We start from the raw sequence: 18614 nt of genomic DNA on the forward strand, positions 1-18614 counted from the left end.
GCGGTAGCGTTCTCGCTTCCCACGCCCGGGTTCCCGGGTTCGATTCCCGGCGGGGTCAGGGATTTTCTCTGCTTCGTGATGACTGGGTGTTGTGTGATGTTCTTAGGTTAGTTAGGTTTAAGTAGTTCTAAGTTCTAGGGGACTGATGACCATAGATGTTATGTCCCATAGTGCTCAGAGCCATTTGAACCATTTTTTAGTTTTATGGATGGCAGTGTATGACCGAAACTTACAGCACAGTTGTGGGGCTCTTGGAACGAGAGGATATTGAGTGAAAGAATTGGCCAGACCATTCGCTCGACTTAAATCCCATCGAGCACATGTGGAATGCGTTGAGGAGACCGTCGATCCAACAGTGGTAAACCGTGTTGAAGGAGGAGGAATGGAGCGCCCCGTCACAAGAACTCCTTACCAAAGTTGCTCTCAGAATGACAACAAGGTAAACAACACGAATTGCTGCTCGTGGTGATCACACACGCTACTAAGAGCGCCTTTTGTAATCTCCAGTGGACCGATATAAATCGCGGCGATTTTGGTATGTTTTTTGTGTTTGAGTAAAAGTGTCATTTCTGTTCGCCTCATTGCTTATTGCTTTCAGATACCTTCTATATTCTACTTTACTATACTGTACTGAACAGTGGGATTTCTTTCTATGTATCGCCCAAGTTTCATCTAGCTATGTTAACTTGGGTGTCGCACATGACGCGAAAGTTATTTTCGTCCTTTAGTTTTTCACAGCAGTGTATAATTTAAACATTGACAGTACTATAACATTCACTCGGAGTCTTCCCGACGTTACCTTCATATCTGACGATCTTTTTCCGTAAAGATCGTAGTGTCGTAGTGTTGAGTTCACACTTTAATATAGTTCTGAATCCAGCCTGGAATCTGATCCGTAATAAGTACTTTTTTGTGTGGAACAGTCACCAATCTAGGCGCCATTGTCTACGGCGCTCTGGATATCATGAACGAAGAGAGCGAACTGAGTTTCACGAGGAGTTGCAGATCCTTCCTCTTCCTCCCATACCAGGAGCTTGTTCTCCGTCCTAACGACCTCGCTTTCGAAGATGTCAGACTGTTCCCTCTCGTGTCCCCTTTCGTTCAGGATGTTTGCCGTGTGTTACAGGAAGTGTTCATGCAGTCGTTTTCGTGTCTGTGGGACAAACGTTACAAAAGTTGTGAGCGGCCGGAGTGAAGGGCCCGTCACTTTTACTGCAAGCAGGTAAGAGTGTTTCCGTGACTTTCATTCCGACTGTGTACACATAAAACGGCATGTAAACTAGGCCGGGCAGTGAAGGGCGTTTTTATTGGCCATTATTCCGGCGGGCCGCTCGTAACTATCGCCACCATTGTTATGCAGATGTCGTGCGGACCTTGTCCGGAATGCTGCGGCTGTAAGCGTCTGGGGGAACTTCGTAACGAAGCGATTGGAGGCGAGTGTGGCTGCCGCCACGCGATCGACTCCACAGGTCGCCGGCGGCCGGCCCCGGTGCACGTGGGGCCTCGCCAGCCGGCCATACGTCCACTCAGGCAGTGAGTCAGTGTTCCAGGCTAGAACCACGGTGACCGTCTTGCCATTCTTACCTGGGAGCCACAGCAGCACTGTGCTAAGTCATGAATAGATGCCCTTAATCCCATTTGTGACAAAGGGAACCGAGAAACAATCTACATCTACGTCCATACTCCGTAAGCCACCTGACGGTGTGCGGCGGAGGGTACTTTGAGAACCTCTATTGGTTCTTCCTTCTATTCCAGTCTCGTACTGTTCGTGGAAAGAAAGACTGTCTGTATGCCTCTGTATGGGCTCTAATCTCTCTGATTTTATCCTCATGGTCTCTTCGCGAGATATGCGTAGGAGGGAGCAATGTACTGCTTGACTCCTCGGTGAAGGTATGTTCTCGAAACTTCAACAAAAGCCCGTACCGAGTTACTGAGCGTCTCTCTTGCAGAGTCTTCCACGGGAGTGTATCTGTCATCTCCATAACGCTTTCGCGATTACTAAATGATCCTGTAACGAAGCGCGCTGCTCTCCGTTGGAGCTTCTCTATCTCTTATATCAACCCTATCTGGTACGGATCCCACACCGGTGAGCAGTATTCAAGCAGTGGGCGAACAAGCGTACTGTAACCCTCTTCCTTTGTTGCTGGATTGCATTTGCTTAGGATTCTTCCAATGAATCTCAGTCTGACATCTGCTTTACCGACGATTAATTTTATATGGTCATTCCATTTTAAGTCACTCCTGATGCCTACTCCCAGATAATGTATTGAATTAACTGCTTCCAGTTGCTGACCTGCTATAAATTAGCTAAATGATAAAGGATCTTACTCTCTATGTATTCGCAGCACATTACACTTGTCTACATTGAGATTCAATTGCCATTCCCTGCACCATGCGTGAATTCGTTGCGGATCCTCCTGCATTTCAGTACAATTTTCCATTTACCAATACCGATTAATGCCTCCGAAAGAGGAAAATTGGTACCTTATTACTGGAGACGTGAGTTTCCTAGGAATTTTGTAGCCTTAGCATTAAAAGCAACAAAACAGTCGAGCACAATAAATCCAGAGATAAACAGAAATGAAAGTTATGTAGTTAACTTAGTGACACTGTTGATAAGTGTGGAATTAAACACATAGAAGAACATTCGAGAGAGCGCGTCGCTTTACCAAGACTTTCTTTTCAGGTGGGAAACTGATAGCAAAAAAGGAAAGCAAGTGTGCGATCAGGCCTAGAGGATCACATGATGGTGTCCGGACGCCATGTCATCCTCTGCCAAATGGTGTCATTCGGATTGGGTATAGTGAATACCACCGACATGAAGAAATTTTCTAAAATGGCTCTGAGCACTATGGGACTTAACATCCGTGGTCATCAGTCCCCTAGAAGTTAGAACTACTCAAACTTAACTAACCTAAGGACATCACACACATCCATGCCCGAGGCAGGATTCGAACCTGCGACCGTAGCGGTCACGCGGTTCCAGACTGAAGCGTCTAGAACCGCACGGCCACACCGGCCGGCTGAATAAATTTTTCTATGTTTAAATGTATACATGAGGCTGAGCAGTAAGTAATTTACTTTGCTTAGAATCGCTTTTATCAGTCTTAAGCCCTTCAGCAGAAGCTGTAATCAGTTTAATATGGGGGAGAATATCTCTCTCAACCCAAAGAAGAGTATCTGAAAGAATTGGATAGGAGAGTCGTGGTACCAATTGTCTTGTATTGAAACATACCACAGCCCCGCTGTTAGCTGACCAATGTGCTCCACCAGCAACACATTCTCTGCTGTCTAACTCGCGGTCCCAGTGACGTAATGGCGTCAGTTTGTAAGCTACATTTCACGCAAACGGAGGAGGATACTCGTATTCGTAGAAGGCGAAATACAAGAAAGGGGAAGACGCATTGCCGTGTGGGGGAAGAGCAAAAAGATCAGAGGCGGCAGGAGTATACATAATAAAACGTCCGGATTTGTTTTACGAGCGTAGCCGTGTGAAAAGAACTTGATCATAAAAGTGGCTTCACTGTTGAGAAGACGTTAACAGATCTTTAGACATTACAAATACAAAAGACATTTAGAAAATAGTTCTTCATTTTCATTAGCCGTGTCCGTTTCGCTTCCAGTGGTAGTGTCAGTTGATTCACTGTTCTCTTCACTCGCGGAATGAGTATTGAGTCCATCACTGTGACTACCTCTATTCGAGTCTGTACCACTTCCCACATACATGGTTATCCCTAGCGCTTGGTTCAGTGAACCTTCATTTGAAAAGCACAGCTCTTCAGTTTTCTTTGAGTGCTCATGGTATTTCTACTAGTATTCCAGTCGAGAAATTTACTCAACTGTAAATTCTAGTAATGTGTCCATTCTGACTGTCATGTTACGTTCAGAAACGCCTTTCTTTACCCTTGTCTATATCAGCACTGAAGGGCTCAATTCTGGTTAGTATGGAAGAAGTCCTAACTCTTTATGACCCCGTTGGATTAAAACATATATTTTTTAATCTATGTGCCCTGGCATTTTCATTTTGATCAATGAATACACCTATGGTCTCAGCATGCTTTGTGGAAAGGTATTCCTTATTTCTGCTAACCAGGACACCTTTTTTCTCCTCGTGAAATTCACTATTTGAGGATGAGTCAGTTGCGTATTGCGGTAAGTAGCGTTAACTGTAATGAGGACAATGTAAGGTAGTAGATAAAGTATTAATCCCCTCCTGAGACACTTTTCATAATTTGAGAAATCCACGTCGCTCTGATAACCCCCTGTTTTCAGCCCACAACAAAACGTTACATAGGCATTCGGTACAAAAGCGCCCATCCCACCAGCATGCATGATGATGATCCCCATACCTTTCGAGAGAGGTTTCAACGGACTCTGTCGTGTAGTCTCACTCCAACAGCACGAGGCCGCGTGTAAACTGTGAGCATATTAACTCACGTCTACGCTCTTGGATACTTCGTTACGCCCATGAACTACTCTGTTTCTGGAGCACTTTTTGGTTATTCGCCGGCTTGTTACATCTAAATCCTAGAATGCGAAGAATTTTATGAAGTGTATTTATACTTCCTCGCAGATTTATTAAACTGTCCCTTTTTATGAGTTTCCTTCAAAGTGGGCCTTCTTTTATCAGTAATGTAGAGTTTATTCACCAAGCGGCAAACGAGGTGCTCATTGAAACGGTCGTAACTGGACTTCTAAGATCTCCTGGGGTTTTCCTAATTAGGTGTTGAAAATGTTGAGGATTCACCAGCCATGAATCTTTCCAGTTCTCTCTTCATTTTCCGAAGGGAATTCAACGATACACCAGTCGCTTCGCCAACTCGTTTCAATGTGGATTTTAGTTTCAGTGGATCACCTAACACAGCTTCTATCTTCCTAGGCGTTTATAACCATTTCGTGTCTTTGACTATGAAGAACTTTCCCCGTTAACCTGCTTTGTACTGGTGGCATCTTTAACTTTGAATGTCGTTGGTAGTGGAGCTCTCCACCTGACTCGTTGGCAACAGTTCCGATGCTGACGATCGACTGAGCGGGGCCTTCTGCGCATCCTATTTACGGTATTTTGCACCCGTTTGAATGAACTGTATTTTCTTGCAATTCACTATCGCCCGAACGTTTTTTAATTCACCTGGAATGTATTCATTTAATATCTTATTTTCTCAAGGCCAATGTCGTATCACTAAAAAATTTCACTGTTTGTGTGAAACAGCGAAGGTCGTATTCGGTCAGATTCCTCTTTTTGCACAAAGTGCCATTAGATAATGTGAAACGTAATTTTTACGCTACACTGACATCGCAAAAAATGATTGAGGACGTAGGTTGCAAGTGCTAGTCAGAGATGAAGAGGTTAATGCAGGAGACGAAGTTCGGAAGGGCCGCATCAAACCGGTCAAGAGACTGACAAAAAAACTGCATTGGCCAGTTATTACACAGATAAAATGTTGCTGAAATTATGTATTTCAAAGCAAGATGTGAAATATTTTGTATGACCGGGACCAAGAAGAAATATTTCCGCTTCTCTGGCCAAAACTGGTTGCCAAAGTATATGTCGTATAATCAGCAAAGAATAATACAATGCATTTTTACAATTTCACCACAATGGGCAGCTAATGGTTTTTAAATGACCAGTAAAATTTACACTTTGTCCAGGTATCATGTAACCAATAAATAAATAATTTTGTAATATTGCTTCGAATGTTATACTTATTCCAGAAAAATGTATTTTGAAGGAAAAATATCGCCTTTAGCAAAGTACGTAATAGTCTTTTGTTTCCAAAGACGACATTTCACGATTTTGTTTCGACATCTAGATTGAACAGGGATTATACCACCACTTGAGCGCTGTTGCTTGTATCGAAATGTAGGTCACGTTTTCGATGTTTTATTACTACACAGTGAAGTGCAAAACTTCTAGTAGAATGACGAAGACCTCTTACGAAACACATTCTTGTCCCCGTCGTATCTGTATTTATTTGTTCCACTGACTCGTTTACTGCAAGGAAATCCTCGCGCCTTATAGTATTGATGAGCGAAAGAAAATTCGTTTGTGATAACAAGACACATTTGAAATAATTTTTACGTAAAGGAAGTGGTGCCATCAATATATAACTCTGCGTTATATTGCATAATAAACCAATGTTTCAGGTACGTTTTCAGTCATCTTCCAGACAATGATGATTAGTAGCGTGGATTTATAGTTTAAGGTAACATTATCTCCACCAAAAACTGTTACATTCACATTTTTACATTTTGGTCTCATATAATACAGTAGATGCGTTACACCTTCGTAGACGAATGAAAGTGTTCAGAGAAAGTAATATAGTGGCTTGTTGCTTTCCATATCTGGAGCAAGACTATCGTGAGCGCAGTTCACTGTCCTAACGAAGTAGTTTCACAACAAAGTCAGCCTTATCTCACTGCCGCAGCAAGCTGATTTAACTCGCAACTCATTCGTATGACAGTAATGCTCGGACGTAAAACCTGAGACTGTGTGGAACCGCTACGGAGTGAGCGGCTGCAATGGCAAATCCACTGAGGGGGCGATACCGCTAGTAACAGCGCTTTATGAACGTTCTTAACTGGGCGGCGGGTCGCTTTGGAGATTGTCGGGAGGAATGGTCATAAAAAATAACAGGCGAGAGGTGGCCACAGATAACGGTCCGGGCAACGCAGCTTTCGTTAGTGGGCGTGAGATCTACGTGCGATACGCACGGTGCGCGGCCTGTCCAACAACGTGCCACCGTCCTCTGCGTGAACGTTGGATGACTGCGATGCCGAAAAAGTGCACTACCCTTGCTTTCTGAACGAACATCACTGCTTTTTTTCCTGCTGTTAACAGGCGAAAACTTCCTATGAGATTTTGTGACTCGAATCCACAGCACATAGCTCTCCCTTACTTCCCAGCTCTACTTCACACCTAACTGCACTGCTGCTCTGAGAGGAAAGACGTAATAGAGACTTTGTGAGCTGTTAGGACAGCGGACATTTTAAAAATCTCATTTACAGCTTTTCTCCGCGAGCATCTTCCAGCGGAAAACGCAGCTGTTTCAGCAGTGTTGGATGCGTAGGAGAGAGGCACTGAGCTACTGAGGTGTTCAAGGCAAAGATCAGGAGTGAGTCCTGACGCAGCCAACAACTATGGTCCTCCAAAAACTTTCCTTGCAACGGCTACAGAGTGGAAGTTTCTTTTATATCCTTCATCTGCTTCAATAACAGACGAAGGCTGATGGCGGCAGTGTTATACTATAAGGGACATCCACCTGGCCTTCCATGGGACCTGTACTAGCAGTGAAGGGCACCATGACCTGCACAACATCAACGGCGTATTAAATATCGAGAACTGGAGAAATCTGCAGTTGCTGAGCACAGCCTCACAAACAAACACAAAATTATCTTGAAGAAATAAACGTTTTGTCCCAGGCCGTATTTTGTCCCAGTCCCATACATGCAGGCATTCTGCTATTAAAGGAGTTGTAGTAATAAGAATGGCTGGTTGATTGATTTGGGGGAGGGGATAAAAAAAATGGTTCAAATGGCTCTGAGCCCTATGGGACTCAAATCTTTGGTCATAAGTCCCCTAGAACTTAGAACTACTTAAAACTAAGTAACCTAAGGACATCACACACATCCATGCCCGAGGCAGGATTCGAACCTGAGACCGTAGCGGTCGTTCGGTTCCGGACTGAGCGCCTAGAACCGCTAGACGACCGCGGCCGGCGGAGAGGATAAAACAGCAAGGTCACCGGTCCTATCGGATTAGAGAAGGACGGGGAAGGAAGCCGGCCGTGCAGTTTCATAGGAACCATCCCGGCATTTGCCTGAAGAGATTTAAGGGAGTCACGGAAAACCTTAAACAGGATAGCCAGACGCGGGTTTGAACCGTCGTCCTCCCAAATGCGAGTCCAGTGTGCTAAGCACAGCGTCACCTCGCTCGGTAATAAGAATGTGAGGGAAGAACTTCAACCGTGACAGCGGATACAATCTTAGTGGTGCATGGAAGCGAGCTCTCGATACAGAGAAGAGACACAGGTACTCGTCGCCAGGTTTACGTTAGTACGGGAGTGGTGCTGCCAATAGTGTGGACGTTGACACCACACGCAGCAGTATTACATAATTTCCGACTAACCAGAAGCCATCTATGGGCTACATACGGCCACCACAAAGGCAGTTGTGACATTAAGTTGCTCATGGCAAAGACTATGGAGATAATACTCGAAAGCTCGAGGTTTTACCCCGAACTGACTAGCAACGAAGTGCTTAACTTTTTTTTTTTTTTTACATTAGATTAGAATACATCAGTTGAATATCTGACGACTTGGGTGTGAGTGCTTCTGTGAGATGAGGCTGACACAAGAGAGAAAGTCATGGTACCCGTTAGAAGACTCATGACTCCCACTCCCAATCAATTCCAAAAGATACTTTTATGTCACTCCCTGCTCCCTGTGAAACTAATAATTTCGCACACGATAGCAGATATGCAAGCGATGCACAACTATTTATGCGAAGTTATTTCTGGTAATGGCAGAGGCTAAACTGAAATTCATTGGAATAACCTGAACTGTACTTCATTAATTAATAGGCTCACTTGTAGGACGCTTCTACGACAAATTCTTCAGTGCTGTTCGACATTCTGCACAACCGCATAACACAGCAGAAAGTTTTGCTGGACTCATCTCGATTTTACTCCGTGCATCAGCGCCACAGACGTGTTCAGCTGTTTTCGGTGTGAGGAATGAACACACTTCGCACGCTGCGATAGCAGTGTAGACCCTTTTATTGTTCCAAGATGGTCGATTTTGACAGTCTTAGTGCTGGCAATATCTGATCTAAGAGGGAAACATCAGAGGGGGGGGCGGTTACACAATTCATATCACAGATTACATAAAATATACCAAAGTCCACGTACGTCATGGAACGTGTTATAAAATTGCCATATTAGGTTACGTTAAATCAAAGCATAAAAGGCACTCCCCATGCCGGCCGCTGTTGCCGAGCAGCTCTAGGCGCTTCAGTCCGGAACCGCGCTGCTGCTACGGTCGCAGGTTCGAATCCTGCCTCGGGCATGGATGTATGTCATGTCCTTAGGTTAGTTAGGTTTCAGTAGCTCTAAGTCTAGAGGAGTGATGACCTCAGGTGTTAAGTCCCATAATCCTTAGAGTCATCTGAACCATTTTAGACCTCCCCACATATACATACCTTGAGGAAAATCAAGTTTAAAATATTCATAAAGTTGATAAAATGCTCACACCTGATAAAATGCACACACAGTTGATAATATGCACACATTTGATAAAATTCTCGTGTCGTTCATGCGTGCGGGTGGTGAACATAACTCTCATAAGCTTGCCGCGCGGCACAACGCTGGCGGCGGAGTGTTGACACATAGGCGGCAGACCCGCTACAAAGTTACGTGTCTCGTCGCTGGATAGCGTATGTAGTATAAGCTATGCGATCATATGCTGTGGTTACAAGCTGTGAATAGCGGTGCACCACAAATAAAAGTGGATTTTTCGAGGTGCCCGATATCCATAAGGAATGCCACCTGACCATCTATATAAAATTACTGTGGGCTTATGCACAATATAAAACTTGTTGCAATCATATATTGTGAGCTTATTGATGGTAAAAAAACAACAGTAACAATCAAAAATTTTAAAAAGTAATCTATATCTTTAATTAACGAAGGAAAGTGACGTAAAAAGAAAGCGAGCGGGTATACTAAACCGCCCAGCTCTGAAGGGGTCCTGCGACGTATCACCCATGGGAAAAGCAGGGGAGAGGCATGCGCAAAAACTACATAGCGCTACACTTACTTCGAAAGTCATTTAATCCGGAGGCAGATGCAAGCCTTACTGGACTCGAAGTGTCTACAGAGTCAATCGAAATGATGTGTAGCATAAAAAGTAAGGTAGGTAGATTTCTGTGGGAATCTCTACGTAGAAGACATCATACTTATGCCTAAAATTCCAGGGTGTCACAATACGAAACAAAATTGTTCTTCCCCGAAACATAGCTCAATGTGATGGCAAAATTAGAGAATTTGAAAGTATTGGAGACTGGTGGTAATAATTCTTGCCTATGAGTGACACAAGCACTGAATAGAATGATACAGCTGCGCTGTGTACCACCTGTCATAAGGCGTATGTATTAGAACTGTAGTTGCAATTTGTTAGACAAATTATATCTTTTCGGAAAGTGATTGTTGGGAGCGCAAAGCGAATGAGTATCAGGATCCGTTACGTTTTTGCGAATCTACTGTTTTCAGTTAAATAAAAACACTCACCAGTGCTCGAAAAATGTGACAGATTTTAAGGCACGCTGAATGCGATACCCAGTTCCTAGAGTGAGTGTGCTTTGACGCGGATTTCGCTTTCGTTGCTTGACTATTATTGCTGGTAAATTCTACCGCTCTCTTCTTGCGCAACTCTAAAAGCGCCATTCACTCGGGTCATCTGCAACTCCGCCCTGAGCCCGGCTGTAGCGAATCGTTTTCGATTCGCCGCGTTAAACTCAGCCGTCTGTCGTCTGGCCTTGGCGCAGCATTCGGTTTCGCAGAGGCTTTTCCCTCTGCCGTAAATGACACCTTTTACCGCTTCACCTCGCTTCTCTGTTCATAAAAAGTAGCTTTTGCTTTCACTGTCTTCCTACTGCAAAGAGTTCCCGTTCGAATGAACTGCCGAGTAAACAAATGTGGAAGCTGTTTTGTCATTACGTGATTTGAGCAGAACGGGTCTTTAAAGAACCGCTCCTGGAACTACGTACGCGTTCATTGTCATTCACGCTGTGCCGCATCCACGTCGTATGCTGGAGAAAATGGTCAGGTGCGAGCAGGACACGCGCTCTGTGGGCTCCGCACGGGCTTCATTATGTACACAGACAGTTCGTCCATTCCGGGAATCGAGAATTTTTACTATTTTTGCGTGTTATCGACATTGAAACCCAAGATACCGGTCCCACGGATTTTCGAGAATATTTAATTTCAATGATATGAATGCGTCATAAAGTCATGCAGGAGGCAGACGCCCAGTATTATAATAACCAGTAGTTCCCAGTTCAGGGAGGACGTCGGTTCAGTCCCGCGTCCGGCCATCCTGATTTAGGTTTTCCGTGATTTCCCTAAATCGCTCCAGGCAAATACTCGGATGGTTTCTTTGAGAGGGCACGGCCGACTTCCTTCCACGTCCTAATCCGACGAGACCGATGACCTCGCTGTCTCATCTCCTCCTTCAAAACAACCCAATCCCCAATTCAGGCTGTCTGGTCGCAAACGTGAAACTCGAATATCAGGCTGGAAATGTCTTTATTGCTATATGAAGCTTTTCGGAATTCATCCATCACCAGACACACATTTGTATGTAAAACGCCGTATCTACGTGCAGTAATCGCTCCTGGGGATATGATGATGGATAAAAGCCGTAACGCTTTATACTGCAATAAATCCATTTCTTGCCTGACGTTTGGCTCTTACCAGCGCGACCCAGTCAGCCTAAATGCATAACTACCGATTATTTTAATTTACAGTTTGACGTAGGATGGCGACTGACAAAACAAGTACTTTTTCGTGTGAGATATAATAACAGATTAACAATTTTCGGGTTTTTTCTTGCCAGGTTTCAGGATTCTAGGTCAACGGTAAGTGGTCCGCAGGTATTGAAGAGTGAGTTTGCAACTATCAAAATATTTGACATAAATGGTCGTACCTTTTGGTTGCATTGACTTAGAAGCTTACATTTATTATTATCACCAAAGGCATGTAGATCTTAGTGTGCGATACAAATTTCGACGTGATAAGTCTACCAGTTCCTGAGAGAAAGGGGCTAAACCGATGGACGAAGAGACAGAGAGTCAGACTTCCGTTTTTGCTCCTTGGCTGTACTGTGAAATCTACCTTTTTGCTAAGTTTCTTGATTATAGATCAACGGGGGAGTACCCTGTAGGTTTCGATGAGCTTGTTTGCGACCAGCAAAGTATGTGGTATAATGGTCGTAGTTTTTGATTGAATTGGCTTACAAGCTCCTATGTATTATACCGCAAAGGGACCATAGCCCTCAGTATGTGATAAAAATTTCAACTTGATACAGCCACCCGTTCCTGAGAAAGAGGGTTTTTAACAGTCAGTCACACAGACAAACGGACAGCATAGTGGCCCTATAAGAGTTCCGTCTGTACTGATTGAGTTGCAAAACCGTAAACAAGAAAGCATTTCCATTCTGATGAAACATTTAGGAACTTGTATCATACATGACTACTGCACAATTTGTTTTTCCCGTTGCGCAATGTGGGAATTCCTGGAATTTTCTAATATGTCACACGTTCAATGATTCATCAGCTAATTATTTTGCTATAATAAACTACATATTGTCCATACAGTCTAAAGGAACAATTAAATATCAGAAGAGGTACGCAAAGTTGTCAATACGGCTTTGCCATAACAAATTGACATGACATTTGGCTTCACTCGGTAATGAGTGAGATGCCCGTTAAGTTACATAATGGTACTCAAGCCCTCGTGGAAAGTCAGTAGGAAAGAATTAGGGTAGAGGGGCAAACATTCACATTACATATGTAACAGCACTGCTCGAGCTGAATGGTTGTCGATATGTCAACAGAAAGAAGGATACATTTGTTTTGTAATCACATTGATTCTGTAAAGTTTGGAAGGTAGGAGACGGATACTGGCAGAAGTAGAGCTGTGAATACCGGGCGTGAGTCGTGCTTCGGTAGCTCAGATGGTAGAGCACTTGCCCGCGAAAGGCAAAGGTCACGAATTCGAGTCTCGGTCGGGCACACAGTTTTAATCTGCCAGGAAGTTTCACATTGATTCATGTATTTAATCTGACCGTACTACGGCCTTGACGCCCTCTCTTACATCGCACCAGAGTTCCAAACATGCATTATATTTTGACATTATAGTCACTTAATATAATAAATAAAATAAAATGTTATAAATAGAAATAAAATGATTTCAATTTTTGTAAGAACATAGTGATTAAGGGTACCGACCAAGAGCTAGAAAATAACCTTAATTCTAGTAGAGGTGCTACTACTACTGCTGTTGATAACAATAATAATAATAACGACAATGGCAGGTTCAAAGTGGATATATATGTGCAAAAAGTGGTATTCTAAGACACAGAGAGTTCTAAGGGAGACAAAAATTTGTGTACACTGCACCATCTGATGAAAAGAGAAAGATCTTGGTTGGTAAGGAGGATACTTGAATTAGCTGAAATCACAAAGGTTCAGCACATGTGGATCCTTCCGATTATTTCCGCATATAAAGAAATTAGTAGCCAGTAAATGCTGAAGAGATGGATATTTTGCAGACCTCCCATAGTACATTTTAAGAATGGAATCTACTCGCCGTAGAAACAGAACAAAAGCAATGACTTAAACGGAAACTTCATCGAAATTGGTGAATTGTTGCCATAAAAATACAGGCGTAGTTCTTTTCACACTACCCTTGTATTACGTGATGACTAGAAGTAACGGGAAGGCACTCAGATGCGATCGACAAATAGAGTCTAAATTTTAATTCAAAAACCGATTTTCGTAACAAAATTTCTTTACGTTTCATCTTATCTCATTCGTCGTGGATTATTGTTTCCACAGTGCATAACATGAGTCATACACGGATTACCAGTTTCATAAATGGAAAGAAATAAAATGCCTATACTGTTATTCAGTAGGAAGAGAGATAAGAATCTAATTTCACCCGGATATGGACTTCGTTCAGTACCGTTTCTCCACAGGTAGGACGTGGGAAACGCTATCCGGTCTGTGCGAGGAGGTTCAGGACGCGACCCGGTTGGCCACGGCGAATCACCTACAAGGTGCAGCAACGCAGCTAATAGCCTGTTCAATATTCCGGTATTACTTTGGTCACGGCAGAGTAATCAAGCTTTAGGATATTTGCGAAGCAATATTTATTTACTGCAGTTGATGCGCGAGATCGTTGAGATGGAAACCCGATATATTTCCTACTAGCAGCATTTTATGGAGAAAACAGACAGACCGGTCTTACTTGTAGGAAGCAAGTGTACACGCAGTGATGGTGGAACCTTCTTAAACATGCATAATACTGAAAAGAAATATCGTCGAATAAGACCCGTACTTGTGGTGTACGTGTCCCTTCACGTTTCCACTACACTATCACATCGGAAACAGTGGACTTAGGGATGTTTAGGAGTGTAGAAATCTCGCGTACAGCCGTATGACACAAGTGACACCCAGTCACCTGACCACGTCCGCAGAGTGCCCCTTTCAGCCCTCTTACGATATCTAGTGACACTGAGGTAGCTAACATGGAGTATCTGACAGTAGGTGACAGCAAAATGCACCTAATATTAAAAAGGTATGTTTTGGGGTGTGTCTGGACTGTTTTGGTCACATAGTGTAAATTTGCGGGTCTAGTGTCAATACTGTACTTCACGTGGCACCAACTACATCAATACGCAGCTCCTAAATTTCTTTACAGGCCTCGTAAGACGCTTACACTTGCCTAGTATTGACACACATTAGATTTACATTTAGGGAAATGGACACTCTTCTGAATCGCCACTCCTTTTCGCATACTCCCTGCAGCCCTCCTTTTTATGTGTCCTGTCCTCTCCTTCTATCGGCTCCTCCCCCAGTTTTGCTTTATCCTATCCTATCCTATCCTATCCTCCTCTCTTCCTCACCCCCCCCCCCCCCGGTTTTCCCCATCATCTGTCCGGGTACTCCCCCCTTAGCCTGCAGTGTGTCATCATCGTGCCTACTCCATAGTGTGGTGTTCGGTGTTTACGTGAGTGTTCAGTGTTGCGTGTCCCCTTTTTTACGTGTTGCGAACAGAAACCAAACTGTCGCCGTGTTTTTCTAATTGTGCCTGTCTACTTACTGTGTGTTTTAATTAGCGTCAACAACCCTGTGTTTAACTTCCACAACTTTCCGCCATTTTACAGTTTTTAAAAAGTCACCGTTTTTTTGCCTCTTTTTATTGTTTGTTATCTTCTCATTATCTTTTTAACTCTTTTGAAGGCTGAAGAGCGGCATATTAAGCTGTTGCCAGCCCGCCCCCCCTTTTTTGGGGAGGGGGGAAATCGAAATTCAATCAAGGAAAAAAAAAAAGAAACTCACTTGATCATCTCACTTAAATGAATATTCCGCCACCAGAACATCCATGTGAACACAGTCAGTTATGTTCAGCATCTTGCTCCCACTCCTAAAACTTTGATTGTTTCTAGCTCCATAACTGAAACTGATAGAAATTTGATTTAAAGAAGAAGTAATTTTCTGTTTATAAAATTGCAGTAACTCCGCTGAAAAGAGAAACGTTTCTCACGTTTAGCTGCCTAAGGAAATAATCATTTCGCTTATTATTTTGTAAGGTTCAGACACAGGCACTTTATCTGAAACGTCCTGAATTCATTTACTACAGAAAATTGCTTAGTATCAGTTCCACCCTAAACAATTCAGAATTCCTCCATAGTCATGCTACACATGTTTCACCATCTCTTTGCGGTCAGTACCGACAAGAATACTGACTGCATTGTTACTCCGACACGCAATGATGATAAGTAAAGCTCCCCCGCATCGTTTCCTTTTTATGAGTTAACTTCATGTTTGTTTCCGACATCCGCATCAGGACGCAGAAGGCAATGAAAACCAATGCATTAAAGACACACCGTGTGCGCCCGTAGGACATGTGGCTTATAATTAAAAAAGTGTCATAATGATCTCTCCATTGGAAATTATTCCAGATTTTTTTCCCGATCATATCTCCGGGAGCGGACCACCGAAAGGGGTTGTTCAAATGGTTCAACTGGCTCTGAGCACTAGGGGACTTAACATCTGAGGTCATCAGTCCTCTAGAATTTAGAACTACTTAAACCTAACTAACCTAAGGACATCACACACGTCCATGCCCAAGGCAGGATTCGAACCTGCGACCGTAACGGTCTCGCGGTTCCAGACTGTAGCACCTAGAACCGCTCGGCCACCCCGGCCGGCGAAAAGGGTTGCGACTGTAAGAGAAAAATCTGAAGAGAGGGTAACATGCTACGAGACCGAGCTGAACTTCGAACGAGGTAGGTAAACTAGAAAATCTGAAAAGGTAAATGCAAAGGCTTAGTCTAAATATAGTGGAATCAGTGAAAGAAAGGGAAAAAAGATAAGAATTTCTGTGCAGACGAATAAGGCTAACATCAACACCAGCAGGAAAGAGTATAACATTAGTCAGATTCATTCGAGTAGGAAGGTGGGGCAGAGAGTGAATTACTTTGAATACCTCAGAGAGAGAGTCGTTGTCGCCATAAACGACAACGTCAACGCCAATGGCAACAGCAACATTCAGGCAGATATGTCGAGGTCATAAGCATAACATGAAGAGATAGACAAAGTATATGAGGATGATGACTGGATAATTCAGAATGTAAATGAATGTAGATGAATATCTAGTAATTGTGAGGGTTGGAACGTGGTAGTAGGGGAAAGAAGAGAAGAAAGATCTTACTGGAGTATATGGGCATTTGGAAAAGGTCTGCAGACCCATAAAGAGTTCAGCTCGATCACAACTTGGTCAGGCAGAGATTCCTAATCAGACAGTAGATGTAGAGGATATCGGGAACATATATGTACTGTGATCACAATTTAATAATAATGGTGAGTAGACTGTAGTTCAAGAGAATTGCGCGGAAGAATCAGTGTAGTATAAAGTCAGAGCTTAACAGATGTGTAGATAACTTGCAGAAGGGGTAGATAACATCCATTCGGAATTTTTGAAATCGTTGGGAAAGAAGCAAGGAACTGACAATTCAAGCTGATGTGTAGATTCTCTGAGTGTGGAGGGATGCTATCGGGCTTTTGGGAGAACACCATCTGCACAATAATGACGATAGCGAGGCCGGATACATGCGAGACTATCGCAGGATCAGCTTAAAGGCTTGTACATCTGAGATACGGGTAAGAATAATATACAGAAGAATGGAAAAGAAAACTGAGAATCTGTTGAATGACGATCAGTCTGGTTTTAGGAAATGTAAACTCATCTTAGCAGCAGGTCTACGGTTGTGACTAAAAATGGAAGCAAGACTTCAGGGAAATGAGGTCACGTTCATGGGATTTCAAATGGTTCAAATGGCTCTAAGCACTATAGGACTCAACATCTAAGGTCATCAGTACCCTAGACTTAGAACTACTGAAACCTAAGTAACCTAAGGACATTAAACACATAAGGAGGTTAAACACATTCATACCCGAGGCAGGATTCGAACCTGCGACCATAGCAGCCGCGCGGTTCCGGACTGAAGCGCCTAGAACCACTCGGCCACAAAGGTCCGCTACGGGATTTGTGGATTTGAAAAAAGCCCTGGACAATGAAAAATGATAGAAGAATGGAAAAATAAGTGTAAGCTATAGGAAAAGATGGGTAATATACAATACGTAGAAGAACCATGAGGGAACGGAAGGTCAGGAAAGAATTAGGCTACTGGCCATTAAAATTGCTACACCACGAAGATAACGTCGTGCAGACCCGAAATTTAACCAACAGGAAGACGATGCTGTGATATGCAAATGATTAGCTCTTCAGAGCATTCACACAAGGTTGGCGTAGGTGGCGACACCTACAACGTGCTGACACGAAGAAAGTTACCAACCGATTTCTCATACACAAACAGCAGTTGACTGGCGTTGCCTGGTGAAACGTTGTTGTGATGCCTCGCGTAAGGAGGAGAAATGCGTAACATCACGTTTCCGACTTTGATAAAGGTCGGATTGTAGCCTATCGCAATTGCGGTTTATCGTATCGCGACATTGCTGCTCGCGTTGGTCGAGATCCAATGAGTGTTAGCAAAATATGGAATCGGTGGGTTCACGAGGGTAATACGGAACACCGTGCTTGATGCCAACGGCCTCGTATCACTAGCAGTCGAGATGAGAGGCATCTTATCCGCATGGCCGTAACGGATCGTCCAGCCACATGTCGATCACTAAGTCATCAGATGGGGACGTTTCCAAGACAACAACCATAACAACCATCTGCACGAACAGTTCGACGACGTTTGCAGCAGCATGGACTATCAGCTTGGAGACCATGGTTGCGGTTATCCTTGACGCTGCATCACAGACAGGAGCGCCTGCGATGGTGTACTCCACGACGAACCTGGGTGCACGAATGGCAAAACGTCACTTTTTCGGATGAATCCAGGTTCTGTTTACAGCATCATGATGGTCGCATCCGTGTTTGGCGACATCGCGATGAACGCACACTGGAAGCGTGTATTCGTCATCGCCGTACTGGCGTATCACCCGCCGTGATGGTATGGGGTGCCATTGGTTACACGTCTCGGTCACCTCTTGTTCCCATTGACAGCACTTTTAACAGTGGACGGTACATTTCATACGAGTTAAGACACTTGGCTCTACCCTTCATTCGATCCCTGCGAAACCCTACATTTCAGCAGGATAATGCACGACCGCATGTTGCAGGTCCTGTACGGGCCTTTCTGGACACAGAAAATGTTCGACTGCTGCCGTGGCCAGCACTTTCTCCAGATCTCTCACCAAATGAAAACGTCTGGTCAACGGTGGCCGAGAAACTGGCTCGTCACAATACGCCAGTCACTACTCTTGAA

General features: G+C 43.8%; 1 protein-coding gene across 2 annotated transcripts in view; it reads left to right on the forward strand.

Annotated features, from left to right (window-relative positions):
- LOC126361083 (cadherin-89D) overlaps window positions 1-18614 on the forward strand; it is a 380910-nt gene that overhangs the window by 206731 nt on the left and 155565 nt on the right. The window lies entirely within an intron of this gene.

Source organism: Schistocerca gregaria, chromosome 1 (genome assembly GCF_023897955.1).
Source record: "Schistocerca gregaria isolate iqSchGreg1 chromosome 1, iqSchGreg1.2, whole genome shotgun sequence".
Classification (NCBI taxonomy): Eukaryota; Metazoa; Arthropoda; class Insecta; order Orthoptera; family Acrididae; genus Schistocerca; species Schistocerca gregaria.